Genomic DNA, 25,961 nt, shown 5'->3' with positions numbered 1-25,961 from the left:
GTTCAACAAAAATATGTTTTCTCTATGGAACTTTCATTAATGTGAGCAAAATGCATGCAAAGTATTCACTGCGGTGCTCCAATTACTTGGCCGCCGTACCAATTGTTTGCCGTTTCGATGATCCGATTCTTGGCCACCAGCAATGTGCAATAGATCTTTACCAACAACGCTCAATTGACAGTTAACAGAATCGTTGGCTATTCTGAATATATGGCCACTGACAGAATGACGTCAGCTGAGCGTAAAGTTCTATGCGACGATGGAACACCGGGCTTCACTCACACAACAAAAAGCTTTTGAAAACATTGATGAAATTTGGTTGGAAGGGAAGCATAAAATAAGCTTTCATTTCAAAAAGTCGAAAGTCCAGAATTTCCGCAAATTTTTTTTTTTAATTTTTAAAACTTTGAACTTTTTACTCATTTTAACAAAGTGATGATTATAAACACCTCAGGTTGTTTCAGAATATTTGTGTATGAACAAGAATCATTGGTTTATGAATGACAACCAAACCTTCATCAGGGGGACCAGTTCAGAAACGAATTATGTCAGCGAGTGGTTTGAATTTTTTTTTTATGAACATTAAATAGATTTGATGAAATCTAAACTAACATATTTTGTAAGCAAACTTTTTAAACTGGACACTTCATAAAATTTCTCCAATATGTATACATTAAGTTACTTATGAAGGATTGATAAAATCTGAATACAACCAATCAATCTAGGAAAAGTATTTCAGATGGCATGGGCTTATCTAAACTACCCCAGGTTTTCAACGTAGAGTTTTAAAAAAAAGTTGGCTGCCAGAATATTGAGTTTGGCTTCATAAAGTAAGAAATTGAAAAATTCCTTGAATGATATTTCAAAATTTTGCCCTTTTGAATTTGTTAGCTGAGATTATGAGCTTCTAGCAAGAGCCATCTCGAATGCCCGGGGCGTTGCGCAGTGGATTGACACGCCAAATAGGTGTTAGAATGTAAACCTTGCTAAAACATTTTTTTAATTCAACTCACATATAATATTTTAAGGAATAATTGGAAAGAAAACGATATTTTCCTGAACTTCCAACTTCTGTTTCCAAGAAAAAAAAATTAGAACAAAAATCCAAAAAATTTAATCTGAGTATATGGTTCCCAAGCAATAGAAAACGATTCCAAAACTCAATTAATTATGTATTTTATATACCAAAGTCATAAATTGCCATCGATCAGTTTTTAGATAAGAAAAACATCTTAAGTCTTGTGAGTTGCTTAATTTCACTTAGTTTTTTTTTATTTCGAACCACTGTGTTCTATAGGAGACCACATGGTATTTGCTCGGCAGACTGCAATGCAAATGCTGTTCACACGCATACCAATGTTTTTTCGATTCATGGTTCCCAAATAGCGATTTTTGCATTTTAAATGCTGAAATATGACTTTTAGTTAGTCGAATCACTTATGTTCTACCAACTTATTTCGAAGCTTAAGTTGATAGAAACGGTCTTATCATACAACCCAATTAGTATGAAAACATTTGTGCTTAATTTTAAATGAATTTTATGGGAAAACATCAGCCCAAAAATACCTCTTTAATGAACATGTGGCTTCCAACACAGGTGGTGTATTTCGATTGAAGTTGCATGCCAAGAAAAGGAACAGTTTTAAGTTTTTAATTTTTATTCAAAACCTAAATAAATATTCATTCTTTTGTCTTTCTAGTATTTTTTGATTTTTTGCCGAGCTTAACTGTAGGCATGAGTATTTATTACAAATTTTTCAAATGAATGTCCGCGTTTAAAATCGCATGTGAATTTAACAGTTGCACTAGAAAGGTGAGTTCATCTGATTTTCATACGGTGATTTCCTACATAATGATGCAGATGGAAAAAAATTAACTACTTTAATAAAGTACAGACAACCAAAAAATTCGATATGCACAGATTTGAAACAAATTATTCTCTTCGCAATGAAAATATATTCAAAATTTTAAAGCTCAATTTGGACCTGAAAAACATGAAAAGACATGTTGGCATGCCAAGAAAAGGACCATGCCAAAATAGGGCTCTCTTACCCTAACATTAATCGAAGACTGTAGGCAGTTTTACCACTGATCACACCAACATGACACTTAGAACAAAAATCCGATCATTTTCTTTCTTATTTTGCCACCTACCGTCGGTATTGCGAACCTTGCAAAATTTGACAAAATGTTTTCTGTATGAAAAATTACCTGTTTAGCCCGTTGAAATTGTCTATTTTTCCTTGAAAGTTGTGCGACACTCTCCAACTGGGAAAGCATTTCATCAAAAGCGATCGATGCACACTCTGGAATCGATATTGCGTACTGCTAGAAAAACTGTCCAACAAACGAAATCAAGTGTCCAGTCAGCATGGTCAGTGGCTTTACGGTCTGATTGTCTTACGATCCGGAGCACTAGAAAAAAATACGAAGCATATGTTTCGGGGGATCCCCTTCGAACCCCACAATATTGGCGTTCGTCAAAGATCAAAATGAAAATCTCATTACGTTGTATGAAACAAAATGTAAACAAAAAGTTTTATTACGAAAAAATAAAAAAAACTGACATAAACTAGTTGCATCTTTATTCCATTCAGAATATTTGTAGTCTGGAAAACATATTCTTTATGTAAAATACCAATTTTAAAGTTGTTTTGATAACTTTTGCAGCAGTTTTCCGTGAATTCTTAAGATGTTTCATACGACGTAATGAAAGCTCACGCGAGATATATAAAAAAATGGATTTCTGTCTCGCTGTTATAGACTCGGAAACTACTGAACCGATTTGGGTGAAACTTGGCAAGTGAGGGTATTCTAGGCCGGGGAAGGTTCCTATGATGGTTTGAGACCCTTTCCTCTCATAGGTAGGGGAGAGGGGGCCTCCCAAACAAAATACAAATGTTTGCATAACTTAAGAACCGATCAAGAAAATGGTACTAAATGTGGAATTTTTGAAGCTCTTTTACATTTTTTCACATAATTCCAGATCTTATCAAGCGAATGGAACCAAATTTGGTATGACAAATGTTTCAATGAATGTTTACAAACCCTCCCATCTTCCAGTGGGGTTGAATATGAGAGGAAGGAGGACTTCTTGCACAATTTCTTGTACAATTGTAGAACAAATCGAGCAAATGGATCCCTCCTTCTAAAAGGGAAATAAACTGGATAACTGGATAACAAATCGAGCAAAAGGAAACAAATTTGGCATGGGAGGGGGTACGATAAATGTTTCTATGAACCTTTGGTACCCCTTCTCCTTCCAGATAGGAAAAGGGAGGGAGGCTCCGTTACAACTTTTGACATAACTCGAAAACTACTGAAGCAAAATGAACCAAATTTGGCATGGTTGATATTATCCCTTTCATTGAAAATTGGATTTCGTGCAATGTTTTGCAGTCGCATTTATCCGTACAAAGGTTGACTGAAAAGCGGTTAGCATGTAGAATTCCGACAGATTTTACACTGATTTGACAAGTCACACAAATGTCGCAGTCATGAGTGCGTAGTCGAATCCAGTGCGCTTCGTATAATATCAAAATACGAAAAATATTTCTATGATTATTTGAGATTCTATCATTACTTGGGAAGAAAGGAAGAGAGAAGTGGGGCTCCCATACAAATTCTATTGCGCAGCTGGGGAACTTTTCGGGCAAACTGAACAAATTTGGCATGGAAGAGTATGAAAAAGGATTTTATTGATGTTGGGTACCACTGCTCCTGTGGGGAACTAGGAAAAACGAAAAGGTTCCCTTACATTTTTTTGCATCACTTGAGAACTAATAAAGCAAATGAGACCAAATTTTGGATGGGGCCGCATGCGGTACGAGAAATGATTATGTGATTATTAGAGACCCCTCCATCATTTCATTGGGGATATAGAATGCCCCAAGAGGGGCTCCCATACATTTTTTTTTGTAGCAACACTAGGACTTATATTTATCCAATTTCGTTGTATAGCTTGAGAACTTATCAACTAATGGAACCAAATTAGATACGAGTTTTTGTGTATGAGAAGGGTATTTATGTTTATAGGACGGAGTGAGGGTATGATTATAAGAAACGCCTACCTAGCAGTAAGGGATGAGAAGAGAAAAGGGAAGGGGCCCAGGGGGGGTCTAGATAAGTTTTAATGGCATAAAGCGAGTACTTATCAAACAAAAAGATTATGTTTTTATAGAGAGATTTTATACTAACGAACATTTTGCATATCTTCATAACCAGTGCTGATAAATATCGCTCACTATCGAACGACTTTAACATGGTAGCCTATGTCAATGTCATCTCTATTACACTCCTGTCACCAACAAAACGGTCATAGCATTCGTTTTTTCTGTCATACTGTTGCTGACAGAAATTTTTGTTGCATGACATTTGTCCGCGATACACATTATTTGTTTTGCGCGTAAGTTGATTTTGTGATTTGTGTGGTATTTTCGCTCGGTTTCTCCAAATTAAAATGCTTTCTCCGGGAGCATCTAGACCTCAATTGCCTGAAACTCGCACTGAACACAGATAAGGGAGCGTGCCTTAAAACTCCGAGTTAAATTCTGTATCGATGGCAAACAAATTTATAGTTGAAGGTTTGTATCAATAAATAGAAATGTATAACTTGTGTTGTGATTATCATGTTTTTTCTTTTCAGCTATGTTTAAAATCTAGAGGGTCAAAAACTACCGTGCTGAATGAAAAAGTTTTTCATGTTCTAGCTCTTGGATGGATGGAGTCTAGCGAAAAACAAAGGTTTCATCCTCAGCCCGATCCGTTCTCCAAAATGGTCTTCGGAACGTCACTCCAACTGGGACCAGTTATCAAAAAGTGACCTTCGCTTCCTTTCAACCATGGTCTAAGTGTACCGGGCGTTTCCGGTTCAGGCCCAAGACCACACAACCACGCCAATTTCTGAGCCAAATCAACGCCAGTCTTATCGAACTACCCACCAACCGTAGGGTATGGGTGTCCACGGTTCAGGCATACCTTGGGACGACTACCACCAAAGACTCGCCAGGCAGCTGGTCTACATTCATGGTCATCGACCAGCTCCAGGTTCCATCATAGTTCGTCGGCAAGCAATTGCAGTAAAAAATCCCAAATTCCCATTATCTCTGACCAACTTTTAAAATGTTAGCTATAAGATATTATTAAAAAATTTTACGCTATTATTTCAATAACACATCCGAAACTCTTACTTAGTACATTTTGGTTAAAGTTCCATCCTTTTGATAGTTTCCCAAGTTCCCCAGCAAGTGAAGCCAACCATGTGTTAACGAGAGAATTTGCTAGCCGTCATTCCATTCAGAGCTAAAATTCACACTTAGTTTCTAAAATTAGCATTTTGTACATTAAAGGATGTTTTGATGACAGAAAGCATAATAAAATAATCATCACGTTGGCTCAAATGTCACTCATTTGAAAATGTCACGACACCCTACCGTATGTGACGGTGATATGATACATGTGTTGCATGACAGTGATACCTCCGAATATATCAATATCGCATGACTTTGGCTACTTGATGGTTACCATTTACCTGCCCTGTTCATAACATATCAAACAAATGGAACCAAACGTGGCATGTGATTTTATTTAGATACTAATGCTTTTATAGTTCGTGAGTCCTTGCCACTTTGAAAAGGAAGCGGGTGGAGAATTTTGCATAATTAGAAAATTCATGAAGCTAAAAACAGAATAATAATTGAATTTCAAAAAACCAATTTTTAGATCAAGTTTCAGTGAGTAATATGAAATCATCTTTGCATTGCAATTCTTAACCCCAGCTGCAGCTTTCATTTTAAGGTGGTTGTAAGACATTAGACATGAGACTTGAGACCTAGACATTGGACATTATACATTAGACAAGAAACATGAGACTTGAGCCCGGAGCCATGAGACCTCAGACATGAGACATGAGACCTGAGACCTGAGACATGAGACATGAGACATGAGACATGAGACATGAGACATGAGACATGAGACATGAGACATGAGACATGAGACATGAGACATGAGACATGAGACATGAGACATGAGACATGAGACATGAGACATGAGACATGAGACATGAGACATGAGACATGAGACATGAGACATGAGACATGAGACATGAGACATGAGACATGAGACATGAGACATGAGACATGAGACATGAGACATGAGACATGAGACATGAGACATGAGACATGAGACATGAGACATGAGACATGAGACATGAGACATGAGACATAAGACATGAGACATGAAACATGAGACATGAGACATGAGACATGAGGCATGAGACATGAGACCTGAGACATGAGACATGAGAAATGAGACATGAGACTTGAGACATGAGACATGAGACATGAGACATGAGACATGAGACATGAGACATGAGACATGAAATATGAGACATGAGACATGATACATGAGACATGAGACATGAGACATGAGACATGAGACATGAGACATGAGACATGAGACATGAGACATGAGACATGAGACATGAGGCATGAGATATGAGACATGAGACATGAGACATGAGACATGAGACATGAGACATGAGGCATGAGACATGAGACATGAGACATGAGACATGAGACATGAGACATGAGACATGAGACATGAGACATGAGACATGAGACATGAGACATGATACATGAGACATGAGAAATGAGACATGAGACTTGAGACATGAGACATGAGACATGAGACATGAGACATGAGACATGAGACATGATACATGAGACATGAGACATGAGACATGAGACATGAGACATGAGACATGAGACATGAGACATGAGACATGAGACATGAGACATGAGACATGAGACATGAGACATGAGACATGAGACATGAGACATGAGACATGAGACATGAGACATGAGACATGAGGCATGAGACATGAGACATGAGACATGAGACATGAGACATGAGACATGAGACATGAGACATGAGACATGAGACATGAGACATGAGACATGAGACATGAGGCATGAGATATGAGACATGAGACATGAGACATGAGACATGAGACATGAGGCATGAGACATGAGACATGAGACATGAGACATGAGACATGAGACATGAGACATGAGACATGAGACATGATACATGAGACATGAGACATGAGACATGAGACATGAGACATGAGACATGAGACATGAGACATGAGACATGAGACATGAGACATGAGACATGAGACATGAGACATGAGACATGAGACATGAGACATGAGACATGAGACATGAGACATGAGACATGAGACATGAGACATGAGACATGAGACATGAGACATGAGACATGAGACATGAGTCATGAGTCATGAGACCTTAGACATGAGACATGAGACATGAGACATGAGACTTGAAATATGAGTCATGAGACATGAGACATGAGACATGAGACATGGGATATGAGACATGAGACATCTTCCAGTTTCAAAAAAATTTAAGTGTTTTCCTTTGCATAGGTATATTTTCTCTCAAATTCCACGTAAATTGTGAAAACCGCGTGAAAACCCGCTTTAATTCCCGAAAACCGCGTTGAAAAAGCTGTGTAAAAAAACCGTACTGTATTGACGTTATTATGCTTAGGATCGAGACGAAAATAAAAGCACGAAGATTTTAAATGACGAAAAAATGATTCGTAATTTTAAACTTTGTTGAGGCGATAGAAAAAGGGGTCGTCAATATAAACTGTTCAATTGTTTTGCTTTAATTGCTTTTTTATGTAAGTGTCAAGGAAAAACTTCATAAACGGGATTTATACAACACGGACAATTGATTTCTGAATTGAAATTTCGAATCAGACGTTAGAAAAAGGGATCGTCCGTGTTAATTTTTCAATGTTTTTGCAATTATTGTGTTGCTTTGCATCGGATCGAGGCTAAAATTCAAACACAAGAGTTTTACAGGACGGACAATCGATTCCTGATTTAAAATTTTGTTTCTCACGAAAAGAGAATGAACGTTACCTTTAAATGTTTTTGTTTTTTTTTTTCAATAATTTAGTTATTATGCATCCAAACCAGACGAAAATGTATACACGCATGTTCCTTTCGACGTTTTATCCATTTCTTTTTTTTAATTTCAATATAATAGACAGGCAAAAGGGTCGTTTATGAACAATGTTTAATATTTAAGTCGATATTGTCGTAAAAATGCATCCAAATACAATCAATTCTACATCACTGCTGGTACCTAGTGAGGTATTGCATGACTTCTTTTCAAGCAATACTTTACTAGGCACCGGCAGTGATGTCCGTTGTATTGATTGTTTTTTAACGCCAAAAGACACAACTCCCTTCAATTTAAGGTCTTGGCCAAAGTTGTTCAGCGTAAAATTTTCTTTTAAAGACTTCATAAACTGGAACCAAAATCTTTAGCAGACTCGGTTCCAAAGAAGAAAAAAAAATGATGTTGGTTTTCCAGAAGAATAAAATAATCCATTTCCCCATACAAACCTATAAAAGTTCAAATTTACTACACCCCAGGGTTTGAGAAATTCGAAAATGAGCCCAAATCGACTCAGTGTACTAAACATGCCATCTACTGGGATTTACTTTATTTCACCAAACGTAAACTGAAGAACCGTTTTAGTAAACAATCTACAAAATACTGACAATGACAGATTTTGTTTGAAAATAAATTAGAACAGATCTTTAGGTTTTTTAGTTTCTGTTGAATGGTTTGTTAAAAAAAATACACAATACACAATTTTCCCATATGTTTGGATAAGGAGCTGCAATAAAGCCTAACCCTTTTCGGAGCGTATGAACTGTATTTGATCTGGTTTGAAACCATAGGGATCAAAAATTGAAACTGTCATCACTTTTTATGCCTAAAAATTAAAACCAACTGAGTATTATAGTTTTATTGCATTCCATCAAGCTTAGCACCACCGCACTATTCCTTCGGTTCGTAAATCTGTGCAACGAAGAACGGATACCGCTCGTTTTTGTCGACGATCATGGCCAGGAAGGGTTGATCTACCCGGAACATCACGTCCCGGAACTGTGGCGTCAAGCTGAGTGTCACAATCGACAAAGAAGCTACAGAAGTGGCTTTCGTTCCCAGCTCGTCAACGCTGAGATAAGACCGCTGGGTCACATCCGAAACTATCGTTTTCTCTTTGCTGAGATACTGCAGCGAGTCGTTATCCCGAAAGATCGATGAGACACCCAAGTTTTCTAAAGCTGGAATCAGCGAAACAGTATCGGTGAGTGTGAATCGAGGAAGGTAGAGGTGCACCTTGGTGTTGATGTAGGATTTGTTCATTTCGGCAATGATTTTGGCCAGATCCTCGGAACGTAGCTGTTGCAGAGAAGCTTCTAGCCGATGTCGCTGGGTTGGCATCATGATCAACATGGCCAGTTGATCACCCTCGTAAGGAAGCTCAACCCAATCGAAACCATTGTTGCGTCCTAAATCGATCGTGCCTGTGCGCAGTTTGTTAAGCTGGAACATCATATTGACCTGCCGGGAGTTTCCAGGGGAAACGTCAAAGTTTCCAGTGTCGGTTTGGATGAAGCTGTACTTCCATTTGCCCTTGAAGAAAATCGAGTTGGCCAAAATGAGACGAGTATAGGGGTTCAGATCATCTGTAAAGAGAAAAGAATATTAATATCATGAAACCATCTTTACCGTCTTAATTGAGTCTTACTTGGACTAACGATCTCGTTGATGAACCGATGGGTCCGTTCCGAGACCCAGTTGTTGATCTTGCGTGCTGCCGAATTACTCTTGCTGAAATCTACCCGCAGCAGTTCAAAGTTACGCTGCTGTGACACCTGTTCGAATGTTTTGTTGAGGTGCAGGTCCTGGGCCACAATGCTGACAGCTCCCATTTCGATCGTATTTGCTGATCCCGAGTTTCTCCGTAGACGTCTGCCTAGTTCGCCCAGCTCATCCGGGTGGACTCGAACGGCTCTTTGGAGCTCATTGGCAGCTAATGGACTGGCAACGTCAACCAAGTTGGCTAGCAATTGTTTGCGGTAGGATGGGACTTATGACCGAGTCTCCGTATGCCGGACGATCTACGGACTGAATGGAAGAAGCATTAGAAAACGTTTAAGTGAGTCACTTACAAAGCTAGCAAAAGTTTTAATTATCATTATAGATTTTAAATTTTCTAGAGCTAGAAGATCAAGTCATATAATGAAATAATTGTAGTATTATGAATTCTCTATAGTGAGTTATATGATTATTTATTCTACACTAATGATTGAATTTTCAACACTGTACTTCTATAAAAGACTATCTGTTTTCGTTTCCAACTATTATTTTTCATACAAACTCTCCCCCACACATATTCCAAAATTTAGAATTATTGATTAAACTTTTACCATCACTTTCTTTGTAATAACGGTAAGAAAATTTAAAACATGAAACTGGCTGATTCTGGTGGATGTGCGGGTTTGACATTTCAGGGATAGATGATTGATACTTTTGTAGGTAGTTTTCGGTACGCTGGACCATAGGTACTTCGGAGTTTCGGTTGAAGGATAACCAGCGGATCGTTTTGCTGGAAAGCTTCTTTGCGATGACGGTGTCAAAAGGAATCTGTCCACTTTCTGCCATGATAGAAACTATTGGGCTGCTCCGGAACGCGCCGCCGATGATGCGAACTGCTTGGTTGTATATTGGCTCCAGTTTTTCGTTAATTCGGTCTCCACCGCGACTAAATAGGTCCAGTCCGTGAATAGGTCCAGCCATCCATGAAGGAATCGGAACAGTGAAGAGCGGAGCCGGCGCCCCGGCGCTACATAACTTTTTAAGGATGTTGAGTTTGGGTGAAGCTGATTTCCGAACTTGATTTGCATGGTTGATGAATTTGAGTTTATCATCCACCAAGACTCCTAGAATGCGGAATGCGTGAACAATGGGGATAACTTTATTGCCCATTATAAGTGGGGGAAGTCATCAGGCCGGTTTCATGGAGGGACGGTCAACGACGGACCAGATATTCACATTACGGCAAATCCTGCAAAAATGCCGGGAACACCAAGTCCCCACGCACCATCTATTCATCGACTTCAAAGCCGCATACGACACGATCGACCGTTTTCTTTCGACAATAATCTTTCCTGCACAATCCCAGAGGGTGATAGGACGGTAGCTGTTGATGAGGTGAAGGTCTTGATGGGGTTTAGAAATTGGTATGATTAAGAATCTTGCCGATCAGTGGGAGGTGTTTCAAAAGGGGATAACCAATCTCGTCTTGACGTCAGCGGAACGTCCTTTGACCTTGCTAAGGGCGATGTCGAGTTCTTGTAAGGTAAAATCGGAGTTGTAATCGATGTTTAAACCAGTACCAAAGTCGATAGCGTTTTCGTTGCTAGGATTTGGGTTCGTAGAAGAGACGGAGGAGAAGTGTGTGCAGAAGGATTCAGCGAGCAATGCAGAGTTGTTAGAGTATTGTTGACCCAACAGCAGATGAAAACGGCTGGTGCGATTGGAGCCGTTCGACGTTTGATTGTATCCCAAACTTTGGCGGATGGAGTTTCAGGTTTGATTTCCTCCACAAAATCCCTCCAATTGTTTCTTTTTGCGGTTCTGACGGCAGCCTTAGCGGCAGATCGTGCAGCTTTGTACTCTCCAAGGCGAAAAGTTTTTGGGGGTGATCATTAGGGAGGCGACGTAGTGCTCGGAGTTTTTTTTTACGCCGAAGGAATGACCGAAGCGGTTCGAATGCGCCGCTTTTAGAGCAGACAGTCAGAGAATGAACGCAGTAAGAAACGTGTCTTGAGATCGTAACTCCAAGGCCTACTTTGCTATACTACACTCAAATATGGTTTTTTGTAGAACAAAGGTTGGTTGTAACCACACAAAAAAAGTTCTGTAAATTTTAAGTGAAAAATAATTGGGTTCTAGAGAGTAAAAGATTTAAAAGATTCTGATGGATCATTCAAAAAGGTAGTTTCTGGTACTCCGAAAATGAACATTGAAATAGATTTTGTGCACCCTTTCGGATTTCATTTTCATTTCTTCTACAATGTATTTGATGAATACATCCATAATCAAAAGAAATGAGTGATACGAAAATGTTTCGATCATTGTTTTTTTTAAGGGCATTTGAAAAAAATTATGTTTAGATAATTTTTTTAAGTTCTAGTAAATATGAGCTCTCCCTCCTCTATAAGGCAGAGAATCGAAACTTCACTGTAATATTTGTTCACACGAAAAACCAGTTCATTTAAAATATCATATAAATCGGTCTAGTAGTTTCTGAGTTCTTGAAGAATACTGATACAAATTCTACCTATTTTTCTAGAGATTCCAGCGATCCTTCAAACAACGATTCAACGCTTTAAATAGAAAACATACCTCCAGATTTTTTATATTGTTTAGACTGTAATTTGGAATCAATTTGGAGTTATCGCAGCACAAAAATAGTCATTTTTCAACACTAATTGCATAATAACTTCAAAACAAAAACAAATTTTGGTATTCCTTTTTCTATAAAAAAAAAGCGCATGGTGATAATCTAAAATCTTGCCTGACGAATATTTTTGGTAAAATATCACCCTGAAAAGATAAAACGAAAAAACTGTTTTTGTCGTACCACCCTAACCTTATGAAAACAAATTGACAGTAGTACCTCTATCCAGTGGTCGGAAAATCGCTCAAGAAAAGCAATCAGGAATGGTTTCTAGCTAGAATGATGCTACCTCCGAGTGCTGTGATACGCACGTGGTAAAAGTACCCATTGAATATATGTCGAAAATCAACACTAACTTGATACAAGAAGATATACCATGCCCCACCGGAGGCTACCGTTGCTATTCGTCACGTGGCTAATCGACGGTGATCGACATACTTGGTGATACATTTTGAACGTCGCTCCCTCAATCATTCCCGAACGTCTATCCTCGCATCATTGTTGATAATGCTCGTTATTGATAGACGATCATTAATGTTTCAAAAGGAAAAATCTGAATAAATACCAGGACCACATGTTCAAAAAAAGCTGTAGCACATGCTGGACAGTTCATTGCGGTTACCTAGTCATGATTTTGTCCTTCTAGGCAAAACGGAAAATAAAAAATCATCTGATAGCCTACATAGATCGCTCAGAACTGATACATATCAGTTATGATCCTAAAGGTTGAAAGTCGTTAGGGGAAGGAAATCAGCATCCAGACGTTCGTTGCTGATAGTCTGCGTCCTTTTTTACCTCATCATGTATCGCAAAAGTGTTTCAAATACAGAAGCGTCGTTGTCATGCATGATTGTTTGTATGATTTGGTTGAAGAAGGAAAATTTGACTGCTTTGATTTTTTGGCTCTGAATGAAGTCAAGCATGGCTCAGTGAAAATGATTGATTTTCGGAAGCATGCCTCTATCTTATCAAAGTTGGAAAATATTCTTCATGTTTCAGAAAATCTATGAACCACCCTAAAATTATTTAATTCAAAATGACCGCCTTTAGTTGTTGTTAAAGTTCGTCTAAGACTTCAAATGCATCCAACTTAAGGGAAAGACACAAATAATTGTTTCCCGCTAAATTTCATTTTTGGACCACTGTGGATTGTTTGTTTTCGATGCAAAAAAAGACATTCATTGTCATTATTTCTTAAGACAATAAATGAATCTTGGCCCACTTTGTTGTCTTCAGATGAAAGTTGCACCATAAGTTGGTATTTTTTGTGAACATTCGGTGAAACCGACGGTACTTTTAGACATCATTTAAAGCTTCTTTACCACTTTTATTTTAAAGGCAAATACTACAATATTTTTGAATATTCTACTTAAAAAGCTGATACAAATCAGCGTTTTGATGTGCTATTTTATGATTTCCGATGAAAAATAACATAGTTTTGTAGCTTTGAAATATGGTATTTATGGGAAAAATATAAATTTTAGAAATTTGAAAAAATACATGTTTTCAAGTCGTGAAAATGAACTAAATTTTCAATTTTCTGGAAGATCTAAAGACCCCTGGAGCAAATACGTCGTGTAATAAAAAAATCACCTATAGTGCAATCAAAACTCTAAACCAATCTTACTGTGGAGATTCAAAAAGATACACTTTCTATATTTCCGTATGTTTGAAAGAATTTCAATTATTATTTTGTATACTTAGTTGAACAATTTCCTAGGAATTTGTATTCACAAGCCAATAAACGAATAACGAATAAATAATCTGGGTTCGTCCAGATATTTAAAAGAAAATTTGGGAACAGTCCGGCCAGGCCCGGTTGCCCATATTTTATTAAAAAATGGCCGGATTTTGCCCGGATTCACTCACTTTTTGTTTGGCAAATCAAACAAAAAATAACAAATTGTGATGCAATTTTTTGAATAAGTTCTATAACAATCATCATGAAAGGGTATTCATATTTTTTTCTAGATATTTTTTGAGCAATTTCTGAGTTGTGAAAAAATTATCACTGTTTTATGGTTGTCAATAATGAAATCAAATGCCCGGATTTTGCCAGGTTTTTATATAAAACTGCTCGGATTTGTCCGGCTCTGATAGGTGCTTAAAAATTATTGCAACCTTACTCTAAAAAACTTATTAAGCTCTACGCAACAAAGAGTTGAGCTTACAATATCTTTAAAAAATCAAATAAAAACTAAGATTTCGTGTTTATATTTCAACAATCATCATATATATTGTTTTTGTCATTTTTGTAATTTTTGTAATTTTTGTAACTTTTGTAATTTTTGTAATTTTTGTAACTTTTGTAATTTTTGTCATTTTTGTCATTTTTGTCATTTTTGTCATTTTTGTCATTTGTGTCATTTTTGTCATTTTTGTCATTTTTGTCATTTTTATCATTTTTGCCATTTTTGCCATTTTTGTCATTTTTGTCATTTTTGTCATTTTTGTCATTTTTGTCATTTTTGTCATTTTTGTCATTTTTGTCATTTTTGTCATTTTTGTCATTTTTGTCATTTTTGTCATTTTTGTCATTTTTGTCATTTTTGTCATTTTTGTCATTTTTGTCATTTTTGTCATTTTTGTCATTTTTGTCATTTTTGTCATTTTTGTCATTTTTGTCATTTTTGTCATTTTTGTCATTTTTGTCATTTTTGTCATTTTTGTCATTTTTGTCATTTTTGTCATTTTTGTCATTTTTGTCATTTTTGTAATTTTTGTAATTTTTGTAATTTTTGTAATTTTTGTAATTTTTGTAATTTTTGTAATTTTTGTCATTTTTGTCATTTTTGTCATTTTTGTCATTTTTGTCATTTTTGTCATTTTTGTCATTTTTGTCATTTTTGTCATTTTTGTCATTTTTGTCATTTTTGTCATTTTTGTCATTTTTGTCATTTTTGTCATTTTTGTCATTTTTGTCATTTTTGTCATTTTTGTCATTTTTGTCATTTTTGTCATTTTTGTCATTTTTGTCATTTTTGTCATTTTTGTCATTTTTGTCATTTTTGTCATTTTTGTCATTTGTGTCATTTTTGTCATTTTTGTCATTTTTGTCATTTTTGTCATTTTTGTCATTTTTGTCATTTTTGTCATTTTTGTCATTTTTGTCATTTTTGTCATTTTTGTCATTTTTGTCATTTTTGTCATTTTTGTCATTTTTGTCATTTTTGTCATTTTTGTCATTTTTGTCATTTTTGTCATTTTTGTCATTTTTGTCATTTTTGTCATTTTTGTCATTTTTGTCATTTTTGTCATTTTTGTCATTTTTGTCATTTTTGTCATTTTTGTCATTTTTGTCATTTTTGTCATTTTTGTCATTTTTGTCATTTTTGTCATTTTTGTCATTTTTGTCATTTTTGTCATTTTTGTCATTTTTGTCATTTTTGTCATTTTTGTCATTGAAACAAGAATTTTGGAAATCGTTTTGAACTTCTTGAAATTTCGAAAGAGTGTTTTATATGAGATTTCACAAGATATTTTTAGAAATGTTCTTACCTTGAATAAGTTCAGTGCAAAGTCCATCGCTTGGTAGCCCCGGGTATCTTTAAACAGAACCGGCCTCTCTTCCTCATAATCTTCATAGTTGGACTGTTGAGGAGCCAAATTTTGCTGTTTCTGTGGCAGTGGAGCAGCGCTCTGTAGCGGAAGTGGTCTTTCTCGATTTGGAGACGCGGGAACAACTTGCTGCTGCATTAGCTGTTGACGATTTTCTTGGCCCAAAGGAGCCGAAGGTTGCCTATTTATCTGACTTGGCTGACTGGCAATCGGAATATGGAGATTATTTTTCGGATTGGTCGAGAACACAATCTCGGCCACGTTCGTAGGATCCGTTTCTTTTGGGAAATGAATGACATCTTTGCTGTCACTGAAGGAACCTCTGGTCTTCAAGTCCGGACAAAATTGGTACTGCGAATCGACGAGGCAAAGTGGAACCTCTGGATTCGATACGATCTGGTTTCCCACCTCGTGACAACACTGGCCAATCTGACTGGATCGGCATAGCTTCGAGAAAACGGATATGGCATTTTGAGCTGTAAATAATCGTTGAATTGGGTGAAATTTTATCTTTGTGCTCTTCTACTTACTGTTTCTGGCCACCGGGGAACAGTACTGATCAAAAATTCGGAAATTTTGTGCCTCTATTGATTGCAATTGAACATTCATTGGCCATATCGTCAAAAGAAGAAGAAGATCTGGAAAAAGAAATTTCAAATTGTACGTCATAAAGAATACAAAAAAGAATTATTAGGATTTTGTTAAAAAAAATTATTGATGACAGTTTCACAACATAAGGGTAAAAAAAAAAATAAAAGAGCGATCGAGAGCCGGCAAGAGTCTGAAAAAATCAAAACAAGACATATCTTGCTACGAGCAGGTTGTCTTACCGGTTTTTTTAGCTAACGGGTGGAATTCCCCAGTCATTCTCATTAACCGGTGTAAGCTGGAAGATGAAAGCATTTAAGTTTGCCTGATAAAAAAGAAACGTCTTCTGGAGCTTAGTTGAGCGCGTTTGTCACTAACCCAGTCATAGTAAATTTTATTTTTATAAGGATTGAGATTAAATTTAAATTTCTAACATAAAAACTATTTTTTTGTCTTTATAATAGCGGCTTTCAGCCTTTGACTGGAACGTCTCTGGAAAAACTAAACAACTAGATTAAAAACCATTTTGATGATGCGTTGTTCAGTTGCTAATAACAGTATACAAAAGCTCTTCTGATAACAGACTGATTAAATATAAACTAGCTGCTAAATACTAATCATTGAAGGTGAGGGGAAACCTGCAGTTGCAATCGCCGTGCATCTTGTCATTTTAGCCAACCCCCTGGCAACTTGACGTTTCCCATACAAATCGCGTGTGCCAGTTTTTTCTGGTTCTCTGGTTCTGTCAAATCGAAAATCAAGCGACTTAATATGTCGAAAGGACGCATATTGAAATATATTCTCTTTCAATTGATTCAACAAATGAAAAAATGATTCGAATTTGAAAATGTTTAGCTCAGTTATGTAAAAACGATCTGTTTTCAAAAGTTAAGTCGATGCAAACGACACACAGACGTAAATCTTTGTGTCATTTATTAGGTCTAAAACTTCTGGACTGATCAAAATAATCCACTGATAATCGGCAGTTTTTCGGAACAAGTATCCCTTCCACCGAAACTATTGTGGACAATCGTACACAATAAATGTAAAACAAAACATTACCACAACAATCATCAAGTGATTTTCATAAACTGTGATACATATGAAAATTTTAGAATAGCAAAACTTTCACATTATAGCAGAACATTTCTTGTTTTATGGAAAAACTGTTACTATACAATAAATGAATAGGTAGATTATTGAATGTGTATAATAATTTCGGTTGAATCTTTTCTTCATTCATTCGAAAGTTATGAATTTGCCTGATTCGCACCACATTTGATGATGGGCCCTTTCCATACGCATGGCTCGAAAAGTACGTAAACAAGCGGTACACATGCGACATCTGCGATTTTGAATCAGGCACACGAAACTCGCCAGAACTGTCAAGTTGCCAGGGGGTTGATTTTAGCGTATCCTTGTACTTTCCAAGCTTAGATGTTAGAAATAAGTGAAACATGCTAATGAGAGTCTTCTGCCGACGAGCCATCTTCCTCCTATGTAAAATGTGGAAAACTGTAAAACAAAAGTGAAAATTGCATCTTCAGACTTCAGACTGGTTTTTATCTATATTTTTTATAATCTTCACGAAAGGAGAATATTGAATCTGGATTTGTTTGTTATACTTTATTTAATTAAGGAAAATATTTTGGTCATGATGATGATGAATGATCTAAAAAAGTTGAATTCTGCAGTTTTTAAAAATTGGAAAGAAACCAGTATTGAAAATGGGTTTTATTTATCTAAACCTATTTGTTGAAGCCTTTAAAATGTTTTAAGTTTTGCTTTTAAAAATATTAAAAATTCAATTTTGGTTGAAACTTCTAAAAAAATCATTTAAATTCCCGTATTTATGAGCATGGGGAAAAGAAAACAAACAGAAAACTTTCAAACATTTTTTGCAGAAGTCAAAATTACTTGCGGTCTTTTGGAAAAATTGAAAATAAAATGATAACCATTATTTTAAAATTTTTCTGATGTTTCAAAGTTTTGTCAATAAAACTCCAAATTTTATTAAATGATTTTAAATTTTTTTTTCAAGTTTTTTTTCTAAAAACAAAGGCTAATTGAAAGAAAACTAATTGAATATTAGGACTCAGGGCACCCAATTTAATGAAAGTTAGCTCAAAAGCTCTTTGCACCTCGGAAAAATGTGAGTTTTGTGGCCTTGTGTTATTAATCAAAACCTTTTGGAATGTGGAGTTGAGCATAAGGAATAATAAGCACAAAATAAAATTAAAGCAAAAACTTTTTTCTTAAAGAATATTTAAAAAAAAGCAAAAAAAAAAATGTGATGTCCATTTTTTTAAATATTCAAAGTGATTGATAATAAAATGGAAGTTTTAAATTAATTTGACTAATTCTGCTGAATATTGTTAAAACAAAATGCTTGTCATCAAAATTGGCGAAATCACAGATAAATCTATGATTTCGAGCAAATTTTCACCACAAAATCTGTGTCACAGAACACAGCATTTTATAAATTTTCACAGATTTCACAGAATTTTGAAAATTTTGGACGTGTTTTTCAAAATTAAATTTTTATGTCAATATAAATTCTATCAGTATTCTGGTAGATTTATAGAGAATTCGTTTTCGTTTGGTGGAAAACAAATATCAGCTGTAATGGATTTTTGACAGCTTAGTATTTTCTGTTAACACTGCCGATTTCACGCACACCAACAAAGGTGAGGGCAAAACTCGATTCATGCTTGTTTTCGGCGTGGACGGTGCGTGCAACACTTTCGGGTGGTGAAAACGAATACGATATTACTTTCATAAGGGATCATTCAAAAATGATTTAAGGGGTCATTCACAAATTACGTAAGCAAGAGGAGAGTTTTCAGTTTTCTTACAGTTCATCCTCCTTCCGCAAATATAAACAACGCCTGCTTTGGAGCTCCTAATTCAGCTCACGGGAAAACTAGAAATAAATAAACCAGCGAAGGAAAAATTTGGGTAAGAATTATCAATAATGCTTAAAACAACGTATATTTACCTCCAGGAAAACGAATTTCCACGAAAGACTCTTTTTTCACACAAAAATCGTTAAATTATTGCGTACTCAACTTTGCATTAACGCTTTGCAACACCAAAAAGTGACGTTTCAACCGAAGAGTGCTGCCGTTTTAATTTTTCTTGGGCTGTGTGAAGTTGTAGATATTTGACAGCATTGTGCGTAAGTTCAATGTCTTCACGATAGCATAAAATAATGTTGGATATAAATAATTTTTCGCATAGTAAAAAAACATTTTTTCAGGAAAATGCACGGAATTATGTGCTGCACGGAATAACCCGCAGTTACGGTAAATTCTTTTCTTGATATGAAAATTTGACGTTGAAAAAATCTCCATTCTTTCCGGTAGGGAGATAGGAGGCAGAGAGGAGGCCTTTCTTACTAATTTTTACTTAACTGAAGAACAAATCGAGCAAATGGAACCGCATTTGACATGGGACGGTATTAGGGTACGAGAAATGTTTCAATGAATATTTGGCACCCATTTCTCCTTCCAATACACGGAAAATAATAAAAAGGTAAAATTTACCGAGTTAGCAAAGGTGAACGCTCGTGAAAGCCAAAAAGGTAACTTCTACCTCTTCGAGGTGAAACTCACCTCACAGTGAGGTAAAATTTACCTGAATCGAGGTTGGAAAAAAGTCCCTACCAGTCCCTATTTATCTGCAATAAATATCATTTTTGAAAGAATTTTGTATTTTTTTAATTCTTATTGAAGAAAACAATCAAACCAACCAGCATTTACCTTTTAAATCAGTAAATGGGAAAACGGTATTATTTACTATTTTGCTAGGTGAATGCGAAAAAGGTAAAATTTACCTTTTTGCTAGGTAAATTGAAAAAAGGTAAAATTTACCTTTTTGCTAGGTGAATCAAAAAAAGGTAAAATATACCTCGAAAGAGGGGTGGAAAAAATTCACCTCGCGAAAAGGTAAATTTTACCTTTTTTTATTTTCCGTGATAGGGAGATACACTCCATACACTCAGCCGAAAAGGAAACGTTAAATTCACCTATATTTTCACGTAGGCGCTCATTACGTGAATTTATGCTCGATTTACGTGAAGCACTTAGAAGCTAATAAAAAATCACTTGATATTTACGTGAAATTCACATAGCCGTTTGTTTCCAAAACAAAAACAAATCCGATTTACGTGAAATCCAGTGATCCGCCAATTATAGTTGGGTCGGGTGCATTCTATGTGTTTTTCACGTAAATCTCAATGGCTCATTGAAGTAAAATCAATGTGAAAAAATATACAGCACAATATGGCTTAGATACAACAGTTGCTGCTGACAGATAGAAAAATTCTGGGTGATGGAGAAGCTGAATTTTTGTTAGTAATAAAAACTTTGTTATGTGTTTGTTTCTTCTCAGAACATTTGTTATTTTTACAGAATTGAAACTGGAGCAGCCAGGACGGCCGAGTTACCACTAAAGGGACACACCAAATGACATTTTCGCGACGATGGTTTGTGTTGAAAAATTAAGTGAAGTGAATTTTAGTTTGTTTGAAAGTGGAAATTTAAAGTTTTGTGACGATCGTGTTTAGTTTATCATTTATTCATGATAATAAAAAAATTCCCGCAAACTTGAAAAAAATTATTTAAATCATTTGAAGAAACTCCCTATATTAAATATTTTAATGAAAACTACGTGAAATGCATGTAGCAGAAGAAATCAAATACACGTACGCTCCATATGGAATTCACCTACAACTCACATGAACTTTACGTGAATTCTGCTTGCTGCGCGAGCTCTGTTTGCTACCTGAAATTCACGTAGTTTTCACGTGATTTTCATGGTGGCAAAAATCCATGTACATTTTCACGTAGCGCTCATGTGAAGAATTTTTTCGGTGTACTTTTTTTTACATAACTGGAGAACTTATCGAACAAATGGAACCAAATGTGGCATGGAAGGGTATTCGGGAATGAGAAATGTTTTTATGAGTATTTGAGAGCCCTCCTTCCTTCCAATGGGGAAATGAGACGGGGAGAGGGGTCATGACTAACGATTTTTAACATGACAGGAGAACAAATCGAGCAAATGGAACCAAATTTGGCATGGATGAGTAATTGAGAACAAAAAAGGTTTCTGTCGATATTTGGTACCACGCCCTCCTTCCAGTGGGGGGATAGAAAATGGGCTCCTTTACAATTTCTAGCATAACTTGAGAATTTATCAAGCAAATTGAAACCAAATTGGCATGGGAGAGCATATGATACGAGATTTGGTTAAATGATTATTTAAACCCCTCCATTCTTTCATTGGGGATATAGGAAGGGAGTAGGGAGGATCCTAAACCAAACTTGAAATGGTTCTTTGAGAATTTGACACATCTTGGGGAGGAGCCCTTATTCAATTTTGTTGGCATAGCCTTAATCAAGAGAATGTAATCAAATTTGGCATGGTGAGATATTTGGGTACGAGATACATGTTTCTAAGATTTTTATAAATCATTCCGTCTTACAGGGAGAAGTGGGGTGGGAAGGAGGGGATTCCATTTAATTTTGTTGTATCGCTTAAGAACTGATAAACCAAAGTTTGATATGAAAAAGGTTCTGTGTACGAATAAATAGATTATTAGAAACGCCAATTACCTTTAAGAAGTGGTGGATGGGAAGGGAAAAAGGAGGGGGGGCTTTTCATATACAACTTTTTTGGCATAAATTGAACATTTATCAATCAAAAGCGATCATCTTTTTTCAGGGGGAGTAGAAAAGGAGACCAGTTTTTTTCATATTTTGTTCGGCATAAATTGATAATTCTTCATACAAATGCAGCCAAATGTGGCATGTGACGTTATTTAGATACAAACACGGTTTCTATGAAAACTCGTGAGCCCTTCCCACTTAGGAAAATGGAGAGGGTGGAGAATCTATACGAATAAAACATACATTTTGGCATAATTAAGGGGGGAGGGGGGGGGGGGGGGTGGTTGGGTCTAACGGTAAAAAAAACACCATTTTCACGATTTTTTTCTAGATCTATCGTTCAAACAAATGTATTCAAATTTTTTGCATTATACAAAGCATTGTTAAAAGAACATTTAGTAATTTTTTCGTAGAAAAATATTGAAAAATGAGCCGGTGACAGAGCACTTTCAAGGGTGCCTTTTAGAAAACAGGATTTGCGGTGGACACTGTATCTCAGCACAGAATCATCTGAAGTCAAACAATCAGAGCAAAATATTTTTAATAGATGTTTTTCTGGACCCCAACGTTTTTATTTAACTTAAAATATTTTTTATGAAATTTTTGTGGCTGTTTGAAGTAAAAACTACGATTTTTCACGAAAAAATCCGAAAAAAAAGAAGAACGTTGGGGTCTGGTATTTTATGTATGTATGTATGTATGTAGATAATCCACCATGGGTGCACGGATTCACCGCAGTTTCGCCAACGTATGCACTAAATTGCATTCTTTAGATTATAAGTTCGGCTAATCTTCAATGCAAATTAGCACATACCCGACACCATGGCTTCGTGTGAACTGTCATGTAATGAATGAATTTCGTGTATGTGTACGTCTTATTTGTAGAACGAGCAAACAGTTTCGCAACCGTATAAAATTCATAACATTCTCAATGTTAAGAATCTTCGACGGGTATTCCGCATACGTGTAGATACCTGCCCAGCTGGCAACTGATTGAACGTTCTTATATAATATAATCAATAAATGAAATAGATATACAACAAAATAATCTCACCTTTATACCAAACTTACCTCAAGACACACTATGCTTACCTTTAGCTGTAACCTACCTTGATCAGTATAATGATTCATATCAATTTTGTAAGTAGCTTTAAACTCCATACCCGGCACCTTGGGTTCGTGTGATCTGTTATGAAGTGAATGTATAATGTTTGAATGTAAGAATTTATATTTGGGCAAACAATTCAAGCAGATACACAACCAATCCAAAATGTGTAACATGTTCAATGTTATACATTTACTACAGGTATTCCGGCATCCGTGTATATACCTGGTCAGATGGCACCTGATTGAACGAAGAACGTTGGGGTCTGGTATTTTATATGTAGAAAATATGTTCCAAATTTGAAAAGAATCGGATAAGTAGTTTTCAAATTACGATGTCCACGGACTTTAAAAATGTGCTTTCGAGAAAAACGTGTTTGAAGTTTCTGCTCTTGCTTTCTTGCAGTATTAGATAGGAGGAGATAAAGGCTTATAATTTCTACAGTTTTGCTTCAATTGACTTGAAAATTTGACACAACATTCTTGAAATGTTTTACAATAAGAAAATAAAAAAATAAAAAAATCAATTTTTTGAAAGTGTTAGACCCTACCCCCCCCCTTAATGAACTCATGAAACTTACAAAAACACTGTGAAAATTTCCGATATTTAAACAAATTTAAAGATACAGTTTCATTTAATAAGATGAAATCATCTTTGATTAAAAATTAAACCTACAAAAAAAAAAAAAACTATATTCTTGGAGAAAGAATTTCAAAATTGAAAATTGATAATGATATGAAGTAAAGTTTGGAGAAAATTTAGAGATGTTGAAAAGAGCGAAAGAGCCTTTTTTCCTATTATTTTTCATTGTAAAGGTTAAGGTAGAGTCACCTCTACCCCTGTCCTACTTTTCCTAAATATTGAAATCTTGTGGGTTAAAGTATGATGTACGTTTATTAGTTGTCCTCGCAAAAAATGCTCTTTCGCTCTCTTCAACATCTGAAATTTTCTACTAATTTTTTGAATTGATAACTGCAGTTTATGGAGTTTTCTAGAATCCCAAAGGTTTTCAAAGGTTTTAGAAGGGGGTTTTCAGAGATGCTCCTATAGTGTTTAGTAATTTGATATTTGAGCTATAATATTACAAAGTTTTAGAACTGAATCAAAGCAATCGAAAGATTCCGGTACCGTGGTTGAATTAAAAGGAATCTTTCGATTGCTTTGATTCAGTTGAATCATTCAACCAAGTAGGCTCACAAACACAACAAAGTTTTAGAAATAATTTTGTTTTTGTTTTTATTTCGCACCTTTTTTCATATTTTTGGTTCTCAACGTAAATTGCTACGTCCAAAAAAAGTAAACTTATGCTTGATTTATCCGTTAAACAATTCAAAACCAATTGTAGAAGTAAATTTTGATGATTTACATTTATTCATACTTTAACATGCAAAACACATAGTGGTACTATTCTTATTTCGCACACTGTTTTAGTGCACCAAAAGATCCTCCCACCTTCGAAAGGGGTATTGATTGATCACATCCTTAGGAAGGGTCAGGTCGCAATTATGTTCCGATAACATAAAAGTTTCTCATTCGAGCTTTCTGCTCTAATAAATATTCTAACATCAGCAGCTTCGAACACCTGCACGAAAGTATCACAGAATGGGGTAGGTTTGGTAATATGATTCAATCGTAAACTCAACTAAACTAACTTTTGGTTCTCAAACTGGATTGCGAATCTGATGAATATTTACAAAAATATTCCTCAAACTAAGTTCTGGTATTTTTCATCGGAATCTCGCTTTGACGAGCTAGTCTTTTTATTATCATGTGACAAAACCGAACGATCTTCTTCAATCCTAATTCGTTGGTTTTAAGCGAATTGATACGTTCAGTGACCCAACCGGTTTTGGTTGAACAAACATGAATTTGGTGCTGCTTTACGACAACAGAGAATATATTAGACGATCGTCAAAGAAACAGAGTCTGGTTTGTCATTTGGAGGATGATTTCAAAAAGATTTTAGGAATGATATGCAAAATTTTGAGTTTGAAAAAAATCCAAGGTGGGTGAAATACAATTAACCGTTTTTCGCGTTGGTCCAATTTTTAAATTTCATCTTACGAGTTAATCCAACCAATGATGAATTTGATTTGTTCATTGCACTTGTTTACTTCAATTTATTTCCTTATTATATTATAGACTTGTACAGTTGAATGTTAGTGTAGTTCAAAACGTGAATCACAGAATCAAAAAATTACCTTGTAAGATAGAAAGCTTACGCTTCCCCATGCTAAAACGTTAAAATTGTTCAACGTATCCCTTGAAAACTGGAATTGGACGTAGATTTACACCAATCCGCAATAAATGGCGTCCACGCGAGTACGGTTGTTTGAAATTGCTGGCTCAGCCTTGACTCGCTGCTTTTTACTAACCAGCACCGCAAATAGAGATTTTCAGCGCCTATCGACCGAAGAAGGTCCCCTTAACGTGCTCCTATGTCCCACCACACGACCTGCAATGTTCACACTGAATCGGGAGATTCTAACGGACTGCCGGAATAATTAACAACCGATCACGACGACCGACGAGCTTAAACTATCGATAGAGAATCTGCTGCGAGATAGAGGTGGCAGGATCGACATTGACCAGCACCAGTCTCAGAGAAGAAGCAAGAAAAAAAAACCGGTGTGGTGACATCTCTGCCATCATCTGTGGCAGGCTGCGGGAGGATGCCGCTG

At 36.0% G+C, this 25,961-nt stretch overlaps 1 pseudogene; it reads right to left on the bottom strand.

Annotated features, from left to right (window-relative positions):
- Positions 1 to 8,835: 8,835 nt before the first annotated feature.
- Positions 8,836 to 25,807, bottom strand: LOC129754285 (alaserpin-like; annotated as a pseudogene).
- Positions 25,808 to 25,961: the final 154 nt, after the last annotated feature.

This window comes from Uranotaenia lowii, chromosome 3 (assembly GCF_029784155.1).
Source record: "Uranotaenia lowii strain MFRU-FL chromosome 3, ASM2978415v1, whole genome shotgun sequence".
Lineage (NCBI taxonomy): Eukaryota > Metazoa > Arthropoda > Insecta > Diptera > Culicidae > Uranotaenia > Uranotaenia lowii.
Note: the sequence above shows the minus strand (reverse complement) of the source record. Positions and strands in the feature narration are given on the sequence as shown.